Source organism: Neomonachus schauinslandi, chromosome 9 (assembly GCF_002201575.2).
Source record: "Neomonachus schauinslandi chromosome 9, ASM220157v2, whole genome shotgun sequence".
Taxonomy (NCBI): Eukaryota; Metazoa; Chordata; class Mammalia; order Carnivora; family Phocidae; genus Neomonachus; species Neomonachus schauinslandi.
Window position 1 is genome coordinate 30,963,447 of NC_058411.1, and position 9,934 is coordinate 30,973,380.

The following is a 9,934-nucleotide window of genomic DNA, read 5'->3' on the forward strand; positions in this document are numbered from 1 at the left end:
AAAACATGACAGTTACAAACACCTCCTCAGCATTTATGTCACAAACACTAGGATACGATTACGAAATCCATCAGTGAATAAAAAGGGGCATATTACCCTCCCCAATGGAAATGTCTTCCCTATTCCTGCATTAAACCCACAGCATGTGGCAAGTTCACCCATGACACACTGCTTCTACTCCCATGAACACCAAGGACAAGGCCCTCTGGGCCAGAACATTCTGACTTCACCCACCTCTTTTTTAACTGTTAGCAGCTGCTTAGAGCAGCCCTAAAAGATAGCACAGTGGCCAATCCAATCCATTCATTTCCTTTTTTTTTTTTAAGATTTTATTTATTTATTTGACAGAGTGCAAGCACAAGCAGGGGGAACAGCACGCAGAGGGAAAAGCAGGCTCCCCTCTGAGCAAGGAGCCCTACGCGGGACTCGATCCCAGGACCCTGGGATCGTGACCTGTGCCAAAGGCAGATGCCCAACCAACTGAGCCACCCAGGTGCCCCTAAACCATTCATTTCTAATAATGACTAATCCCTCTACCAAGTGTTCCTGTTTTAAATAAAAAACTGGCCCCCCTTAATATAGTATGAATGTGGCCAAAAGCAAATGCCCTTCCCAAAAGTCACAGTGAAACCCTAAGTATTCAACTTTATCAAAACCAAAGTGCTAGCTAAACCATAATTAAATTCAGATGAAATTAATAAACTTTTCCTCTTATTTATTCATTTGATGTCCATGATGTGCCAAATGCTGTAGAAGATGCCAAAAACTAATAGGATGGGATGAGTGAAAACAATAGAGGGTGGCGCCGAGGTTTCTGGCCTAAGTGACAGGGTAAATGGTGAAAGCTACCAAAGGAGAGAAAGAACACAGGTGGACAAGCAGATTTTAGTGAAGAATGTAATAAACTGAGTTCAGGTTATTCTTGGACATGTTGAATTGTAGTTACTTCAAGGATATTCAGGTAGAAAGGTCTAGCAGGCAAATTAGAATGAGTATGGTGCTCGCTTTGGCAGCACATATATTAAAACTGGAACAATCCAGAGAAGATTAGCATGGCCCCTGCATAAGAAATGAGTATGAAATTCTGCAGAGCACTTTGAGCTTGGAGTTAGCAGCCTATAAGTGATGGCTGAAATCATGCAGAACAGATGGACTCACCTAAGAGAGTTAGAGTGAGAAGAGAAGAAAGTCACGGACAGAATCCTGGGAAGAGCAATAACTTTTTAAAGGAGCATGTCAAGGAAGGAGAGCCCATGAAAGACACTCCAAAAAGTACGAGGAAACCAGGCCCTGTGCATTATAAATGTTAAGGGAGGGACAGAGACAGTGAAGGAGGATGTAGGGGGAGTTGGGAGTGAAGGTCCAGTAAGATGAAGACTGCTCTGGTCACGAGACCATTAATGACATCATCAAGAGCAGTTTCATTTGAGTGGTGAGGGTAGATCATATTGATCTTAACATGAATTCAAAGTGAGAAAGTAGACACAATAAAGGCAAAACTATTGGGGGCAGGGGGTTGGAAAAGAAGGGAGAAGAAAGACTGGAGAGTGGCTAGAAGGAAATCGTATCTTACAAGCTGTGCCTACTCAGTTAACCCAAGGATTTTAGTTAAGATTCCTGAACTGCCCAGATAGCTTGGAGAGTCGCTCTGAACTGACACTCCCACACATGCTGTGGTTGGCCAAACTAGGGAGAAGCTGGGGAGCAATATCAAAAGAGCTACCTGCTTCCTTCGTGTTCAACAGCAACAAAAAAGCCTCTCCATCCCATCACCCCTACCCCAAAATTGCTACATCTGTAAGATTCATGAGTGGAAACAGTCAACCTAGCAGCAGGGCCAGAAGTGACCTTTCCTCGTGTCTCTCAGGCCTTAAGATTCTCCATGAATATGGTCCCACTGCCTGCCATTTTCCTCCTTTCTACTCAAATGTCTACCTATTTTCCTCTGAGGTTCTGGTTCAGGCTCAGGATTCTAGGAGCATATTCTTTACCTCCATCTCCTGAAGCTTAATAGCAGCAGCCCCAATCAGGTATGCACTTAAGCCAAACAAGACACTGTCTTCTGGTTCCAAGTGTTCTCCTCCATCTTGCATAAATTCCAAGAAGCCTCTGAATCTATAACCAAACCATGACTCTTCCTGTCCTCTCCCTCGCAAATTACCCAAACTTCCTGTAAGCTGTCAAGATTGGACTATGAGGCCCCAAGCAAAAACAAGAAACAGGAACTTGCCTATTGTTCCTTCCCCTTTGATTAGTCCCACGCCTCTGCCTCCACTTATACCTTCCACCAAGGCCTACAAGCTCCAGTTCTAGCTCCATCATACTTGGTTCTCCAGATGTGGGGCTCTAAATCAGGACCTGAGAAGAAAGGAATCTAATTCTCAACAGATACTCCCTTAAATCTCCAAACACACACTCTAAAAGTTACCTCAGATTAGTCATTTGATGTCCATGATGTGCCATGGACATTATTAGAAGTTAGTTAAAGTTCAGGCAGAGGTACCAAACAAAGAACTTCATAAAGTCCAGGTTACAACCTGGAAGATGGTAAGAGGGATTATGATAAACACAGCAGATGAGAAAGGAACATCATAAATTAATGAGGGAATCTGGTATTTCCCTCCAGACAAGGCATCTGGACCCATTCCTCACAAATATCTTTGTTAAGGAACTTACTGACTTCATTCAACACCTACATCGGGCACCTACATATTCTAGATTCTATGAAAGGTACAAGGATGGAGAAAAGCATATACCCTACAAGAGATTACAGTCTACTGGGGGAGATAAGACACATATACAAATAACTACAATATGAGGTAGAAAATGAAAACACATGGCTGATATATAGCCAAAATGCTGAAGACAAAACATGGAAGTAAGCTGGATCCCAGAAGAGAGAAATGAAACTGTTACTTACAAGATCATTCAATGTGGGTTTTAAAGTTACACAAAAGGAACCTCAAATCCTGATTCTGCCTCTCACTTCTTACAAGTCCCAGGTGTACTGTTTTAACTGCTGTGAGCCTCTGTTTTGTCACACATACCATGGGGGTAACAATAACCTGTTTCGCAGAATTTCAGAATCCATGATTTACACATTTTTGAAGAGTTTATTATAGTATCCAGCACAGAGTCAGACTAGGTAAGGTGGAAGGGCCACTGCACAAAGTGAGTTAACGCTCCTCCCCTCCCCACATAAGGCTATCTGGACCTAACTCATGCACAGGCAGCTGGGCCCCTGCTCTTTGTTCATCCACTGTGCCTATTAGTTCAGTTAGCTGCCCAGGTTAAATGGGAACATGGTCAGGAGGTACAAGGAGGAGACTCAAAGTGTGTGTATATGTGCATGTTCATGTCAGGATAACACCTGGAAGCACACACCCAGCCTTCTGGTAAGAAAGTGCAGCATTAAAATACAGGTAAAATTACAGATTGTACCATGTATAGCATGGTACTGAACCATGCTATTTTTTCGGACACAGGTGTCCAATAAATGTGTGGCAAATTGACATGACCTGAATCTGGTTGAATTCTCAAAATCTGTCTCAATGGATCCACTTTTCAACAAGTGGACACAGGAGGAAAAAGACATCCAAGGTTAAAAATTGGTCTGAGGTGACAATCTGAGGGACTTCTACCTCCAGTCATGATGGAATAACAGGGACTAGATTTATTCTCTCTCCTTAAACAACTAGAAAGCCAGATATCACATATGAAATAATAGTTTTCAGACATTCAACGATAGGCAGCACATAGCAGTGATCCTTGAGTAAAGGGAAGGCAATGCAGTGAACCCTACTAGTGCCCTACCTCCAGGACTCAGAGTAGAGAGGAGAAATCTGAAAGAATTCAACAATCTCACTGAGTCAGAGACAGAGTTGGGAATTTGGGGAGACGAACGTGGCTAGAATTTACAGAGCAAAATAACTGAAAAGAAGCCACAAAGAGAAAAAGCCCCAGAGATCTGTAGAGAGATCCCCTTGAGCCTTTGGCTGAGTACTCATCTATGCATATGTGTGAGGAAATTAGCAATGCTAGGGAAAGAATGAACGGAAAGAAGTAGGTGGCAAACCCCCAGATTCCACACAGAGCCAGAAATATTCATGTTCCATTGGCCAAGGTGGAAAAATCTCCTAATACACAGGGCATCAGATGCAATCTTCAGAAGGATTTGGCCTTAGTAGTGGGACCATCCCAACCCTAGACTAAAGGCTGTTCTGGACCCACCCTAACAAAGCGAGAAAACAAGCCTTGAAATGAAAGGATCGAACAAATTCCAAGTAACTGAATTGCTTCTGAGAACAAAGCCCAAAAGTATTGAAAGGAATACAAAAAGTTCCAGCACCCAGAAAAACAAAATTCACTATATTTAGGTTCAAATAAAAAAAAAAAAAATTAAGAGGAATGCAAAGAGGCAGAAAACTATGACCATAACTAGAATAATGAAACAATAGAAATAGGCATAAAATTGACCCAATGATAGAATTAGTGGACGAGGATGTTAAAATCTCTATTATAAATATACTCCATGTGTTCAAGAGAGAGAGGAAGGCATGAACATGATGACAAAAGAAATGGAAGAGATAATAAAGACCCAAATTGAACTTCTAGAAGGAAAAATACAAATATCTTAAGGAAAAATATATAGGATAGCATTAACAGATTAGACACTGTAGAAGAAGAAAATCATGAACTCGAAAACAGAGCAAAAACTATCCAAAATGATATACACAGAACATCAGTCAACAGTGGGACACTATCAGGCAGCCTAACATACATACATATATATATATATATATATATATATATAACATATACACATAACGTGTGTGTGTGTGTTGGGGTGGGGTAGGTAGACACAAAAACATTTTTCAAGAAATAATGGCAGAAAATCTTCCAAATTTGATGAAAACTATAAACCCACAGATTCAAGAGCTCATCAAACCCCAAGAAGGGCAAAAAGAAAACACAAGACACACCATAGTCAAAATGCTGAAAACGAGTGATAGAGAAAATGTTAAAAGCAGCCGCAACAGGTAGGGGTAAGGAGAGACATACTGCCTTCAAAAGAGCAAAGGATTATAGCAGGTTTATTATTAGAAACAATGCAACCCAGGAGGCAATGGAGCATCATGTTGAAAGTAATGGGAAAAACAACAGTCTGGCACTGGTTAAGGAAAAATTGACAAGAACTATGAAGTTCCCATCACTAATGCTTTTTGTGCTCTGAAGTAACATTTTTCATGGAGGCCTGTGTTGAGCATAAGATGGAGGGAGGAAGTGCTCAGTGGCCTTAAAAACATTTCTAAGTACAGTATCCTAAGAAGAATGAAAAGAGGTAAAGACCCTTTCTTAGGTTCACACAGAGGGGCACTTAACCATGTTTTATACCTACATATTCAGAACATTAAAGTCTGTAGTTCTTATGTAGACTTATATCAATATTGCTTAACACAATGGTAAAAAGACAAGAAAGGTCTATCAGAGGATTCACCCTATAGCAAAAGAAAATCAAGTTAGAAATAAAAAGTAAATCTCATTAAGGAATGAGTTAGCCTTACCAGCATCAGGCCTGAGTAGGCGCCCTGCCTTCAGGTATACATATCTGCTGGTTAATGTGCCTGATTGGCCTCTACAGATTCAGATGAAATGTTTTTTTCAGAATGGAAGAGCGCTGCTTGAGCAGAAGTAGGTAAGAATAGAGATATGAATGAGAGTTACTCAATTCTTAAGCTATGCAATCCAGCCCAGGGCAGCAAAATCTCCTCATTAAGTACCCTGGGCTGGCACCACATTCTTTAGAGTCCAGCCTGCAGCTCTGCATCCTGGAAGGACCATTAAGATGGCAATTTATCTGTCCCATGCATTGGCTGGTCTGGTCTCCCCACTAAACTGTAAACTAAACTGTAAATGCCCTTTGTAACCCTGAGACCAACATAGAGTTAAAACAAACAAACAAACAAACACCATAAAAACCCCAGTGTAGCCCAAGAGGGACCCTCCTTCCAAAAATACTTGTTGCCTGTACTAGAGGTTCTCAACTGGGGGCAATTTTAGCCCCCTCCCATGGTATCTGACAACATCTAGAGGTATTTTTGATTGTTCTAACTTCGGGGGAGGCGATGCTACTGACAGCTAGTGGGTAAAGGCCAGGGAGGCCACTAAACATCCTATGATGTTTCACAAAGAATTCAAGAAAACAAAGAATTCGTAACAAAGAATTATTTGGCCCCAAATGTCAACAGTGCTGCAGGTGAAAACCCTGGCAAAAGTGAATGAATGCTGAGTTGTAACAGATGCCCGCAGTTCTACCTTAGTTGTGCATATAGTGTAAAATTCCCTCACATCGCTAGAAAGCCTCTTGTCCTAACACCTGTCCCCAGAACAACACTTTGATCCTCCCATAGTCCCTAACTCGGGCTCAGAGTCCCTCAGAGGAGCTTGGGAGTTCAGACACCTGGCTTTTAACTACAGCTCTGCCACTAGCTAATTCTGAACATGTCACAAAACTTTTCTGGGCCCGTTTCCTCCTCAGTAAAACAGAGGGATTGGAAAAGATAATTTAAGAGTTCCTCCAGTTCTAAAAGTTCTATTTGAAATGCTAGGTTTGGCCTTGTCTATTTACAATAAGCCAAAGAGAAAGGGGAAAGATCCAGTCTTAACTGTGAGTATGGACACCCACCATCTGAAGGACAGAGGTTCTTATACTGTGGGAACCAAACTGGGCCAAGGGGAGCTCCAGAGAAGCCAGGAACTCAGGCACGAGCAAGGGCCATGGGAAAGGGCTCTAAACAGTGGCTGAAAGGCCAGCCCAGGCCCTCAGGTTTAAACTATGAAAAGTCCTTTACTAGCCTCCCTCCTGCCCTCTGCAGGTCAATCTTTTTAATCGGTGTTAAGAGGAGGAGGAGGGGTAGGAGGTAGACTTACTATTCCAACTATGGGTCATTGAACAGCAGCACGGGCAATCAGCTGGAAGCTTATTACAAACTTGCTGGAATCTCAGCCTCCATCCCTGATCTCCTGATTCACAATCTGCACTGTAATAAAATTCTGCAGGTGATTCCTATGCTTGTTCAAGTTCGAGAAGTCCTAGCTTAGGGTATGCTGCCTTCTGTTCTCTGCACTGTCACCTCTTCACTTGGTAAAGATGATTTTAAGACTCTGTCTACATTCCCCCTAACCCCACCTCCTGGTGCAGCTTGTGCACATGTGGACATACGTACACACACACAGACCCACCCCCAGCTCAAAACCTCCAAACCCAGAGTCATCAAGAGTGACAGGGACAGGTTACTTACTTTCTTTCCCCTTGCCTCTTTCCTACGTCCACACAAGGCCAGAAAGAGGCAAGACTTAAAACACAAGCAAAATTAGAGCTTTTGTAAGTGACTCAGCCCACCCCCGCTGTTCAAAGATTCCCTGGGAGGAGGGACAGAAAATGGGGGGGTGAACCCAAAGGTACAAACTCTGATGGGAAGAATCTCATCATTTACATCTGAACAGAGACCAACAGGGGTCCAAGGTTTCATTTCTAAAGTTTGTTTTTTGCTGTTTTTGCTTTTTTCTTTTTGCTGCGGCTGTCTTACATTACATAAAGATCCTTGGGGGCTCGGGCTAAAGGGCAAGGCACACACACAGAGTAAACAAAAACGCAGCAAGGGTTCTCCTAGCACAGTGGTGGGGAGCAGCAGCTGGAACAAAAGCAAGACCTCAATGAAGAGTAGCATAACAGAGCACTGGAACAGAAGGCAAAATGTGGGGAGAAAGGGGGCTGGACTCTGCTGAGTAGTCCACGCAGTGAAGGAGATTAGGTTGCTGCTCACCCCTCACCCTACCCACTGTCACCAGCAGCAGATGGTCCAGCCCCAGGCAGCTGGCAGCAACAGCAATCTGCACGTGCCTGCCTGCCCCACCCTCAGGGCCGCAGATGGGGAAGAGCAGGGCAAAGTCCAGATCCATCCCTGGTCAAAGCAACACCGAGAAAGAGCACCCCCAGGGCAGGGTGGCAACATCACTTAATGCTTTGCCACACTGAGATGAACCTAGAAAACAACTCTCAGCATTATCCAAGGTTCTTCTGCACCCACACACAGCTCATCAGAAAGAGGGCTTGGTAAGGTGGGGAAAAACCAGAACAGCTCCCTGAGAGCACTGGGTGTGTTGGCCCAGGAGGGGTCATTTAATCATTCAGCATTTGCGTGCACATACCACATTCCAGGCACCACACCGGCCAACTGGGAGTGCAGTGGTGACAGCACAGGGTCTCTGTCCTCAGGAAGCACAAGGAAACAGACATTAACACAGTGGGGTAAGTGCTGAGCACCGAGTGATATGGAAGCAGAGAGCAGGGGCACCCCACCAGTACAGGGGCAAACAGTGGTCTAAACTGACACTGACTGTAAGAAGGGGCACTCCAGGGAGAGGAACAGCATGTGCAAAAGCCTGGAGGCAAAAGAGAACTGGGAAGTGCAAGTTTTTCTGCCTTTTTGGCCTCTGGTCACCCTGACCAGGAGCAGACTCATGGGTCTGTGTGGGGATCCTAACACATTACTGTCTAAAGGAACCTGGGGTCTTGGGGTCACCTTGTAAAGTCCAATCTATCCATTTTAGGAGGGGAACTGAGGTCCAGAAAGGGGCCATGACTTGCCCAGGGACATGGCTTGCTGGTGGCTGAACCAGAACTCAGTTCTCCTACCTCTTCACTTAAGCAGAGTTCCCTCAAATACCCCCCCATCAGAATCCAACCACTGAGCTCCATAAGACCTAGTGCCAGCCCCAGCACTGTTCTCCACTGTGCTCTGTCCATTCGGAGCACCCAAGGCTCGGCTCATGTCCAGCCCTCTGCCGGATGAGGAAGTTCCACAGCATCAGCCTCCAGGAACTCCAGCGTGGCAAGAGCAACTCATGAAAAAGCAAGAGTGGCTACCTGCCTCCGCTGGAAAAGAGGCAGAAGGCACACACAGCAATAATCAAGGTAGGTTGTAGTTTTTGTGGAGTGTTTGTTGGTTTGTTTTTGAGGGAAGGTTTAGCAAAAATGGGCCCCCCCTTGGAAATGAAGGAGGGCTGTTCAGAAAACTGGAGGGGACTATCAGTCAACACAGAAACAGGAGATGAGTCTGAGTGACTGCCAAACCAGGCAAGCTTAATTAAGACTCTCCTACCCTTTCCCCAGGAAGCCCACCCCTCATCTGGCTGATCATACTAAACGAGCTGGGGGAAGCAGTCATTTTAGAGAAGCTGAAGGCCTCAGTTGGCCTCGCCTTGGGGGATGGGCCAGCAGCCAGGGGGCCAAGCCACTGGAACTTCAGGGCACAGCTGCCCTTAGTGTCATATCTGCCTTCAACAGCACTTGCTCTATGAAGGTCCCTCAGCCTCCAGCCTGCCATCCACCCACTCTGGATCCATGTGTGCACCCTGGAAGTACTCATTAGCTTTACGAGTGTAACCCGCTATAGAATCTGAATAGAAGGCACAGTTACTCAATTGCAAAGCAGAATTCCTCCTCTTCTCATAACAAAACAAAGATGCATGCCAAACAACCAGCTAGCTGGTGGAAACTGTGGAAAGAGGCTAAGGGGCACTAGAGTTAAGCCCATTTACTAACCTTATTTAGATGCCTGGCAAACCTCTGCTCCAAGGCCTTAAAGCATCAGTATGATGAAAACATCCTTAAGATCAGAATTCTTTCCTGTCCCAAATGCCCTTGGATACCACCTCTGACCTCATATCCAAGTACAATCCTGGCCTTGAGTGCCAGTGCCAGACTTACTCAGGGGCTGAAAAGCAATGTTTGGTCTAATACAACAAAGGGACCATAATGGGTACCTTGCGTCCTAAATTCCTTCATATCTGCCACAAGGAACCTCTGGGTGGAGAGGGGGTGTGTGTGTGTGTGTGTGTGTGTGTGTGTGAACCTCTGGGTGGAGAGGGT

The 9,934-nt window shown here is 44.6% G+C and overlaps 1 protein-coding gene and 1 non-coding gene across 2 annotated transcripts in view; one reads left to right on the plus strand and one right to left on the minus strand.

Annotated features, from left to right (window-relative positions):
• The window catches only part of SUSD6 (sushi domain containing 6), a 92,201-nt gene that overhangs the window by 61,507 nt on the left and 20,760 nt on the right, over nucleotides 1-9,934 (minus strand). The gene's annotated exons all lie outside the window — the stretch shown is intronic.
• On the plus strand, nucleotides 998-1,104 carry LOC123325791. The gene has a single exon (XR_006540645.1). It is a non-coding gene; the product is annotated as a U6 spliceosomal RNA (small nuclear RNA).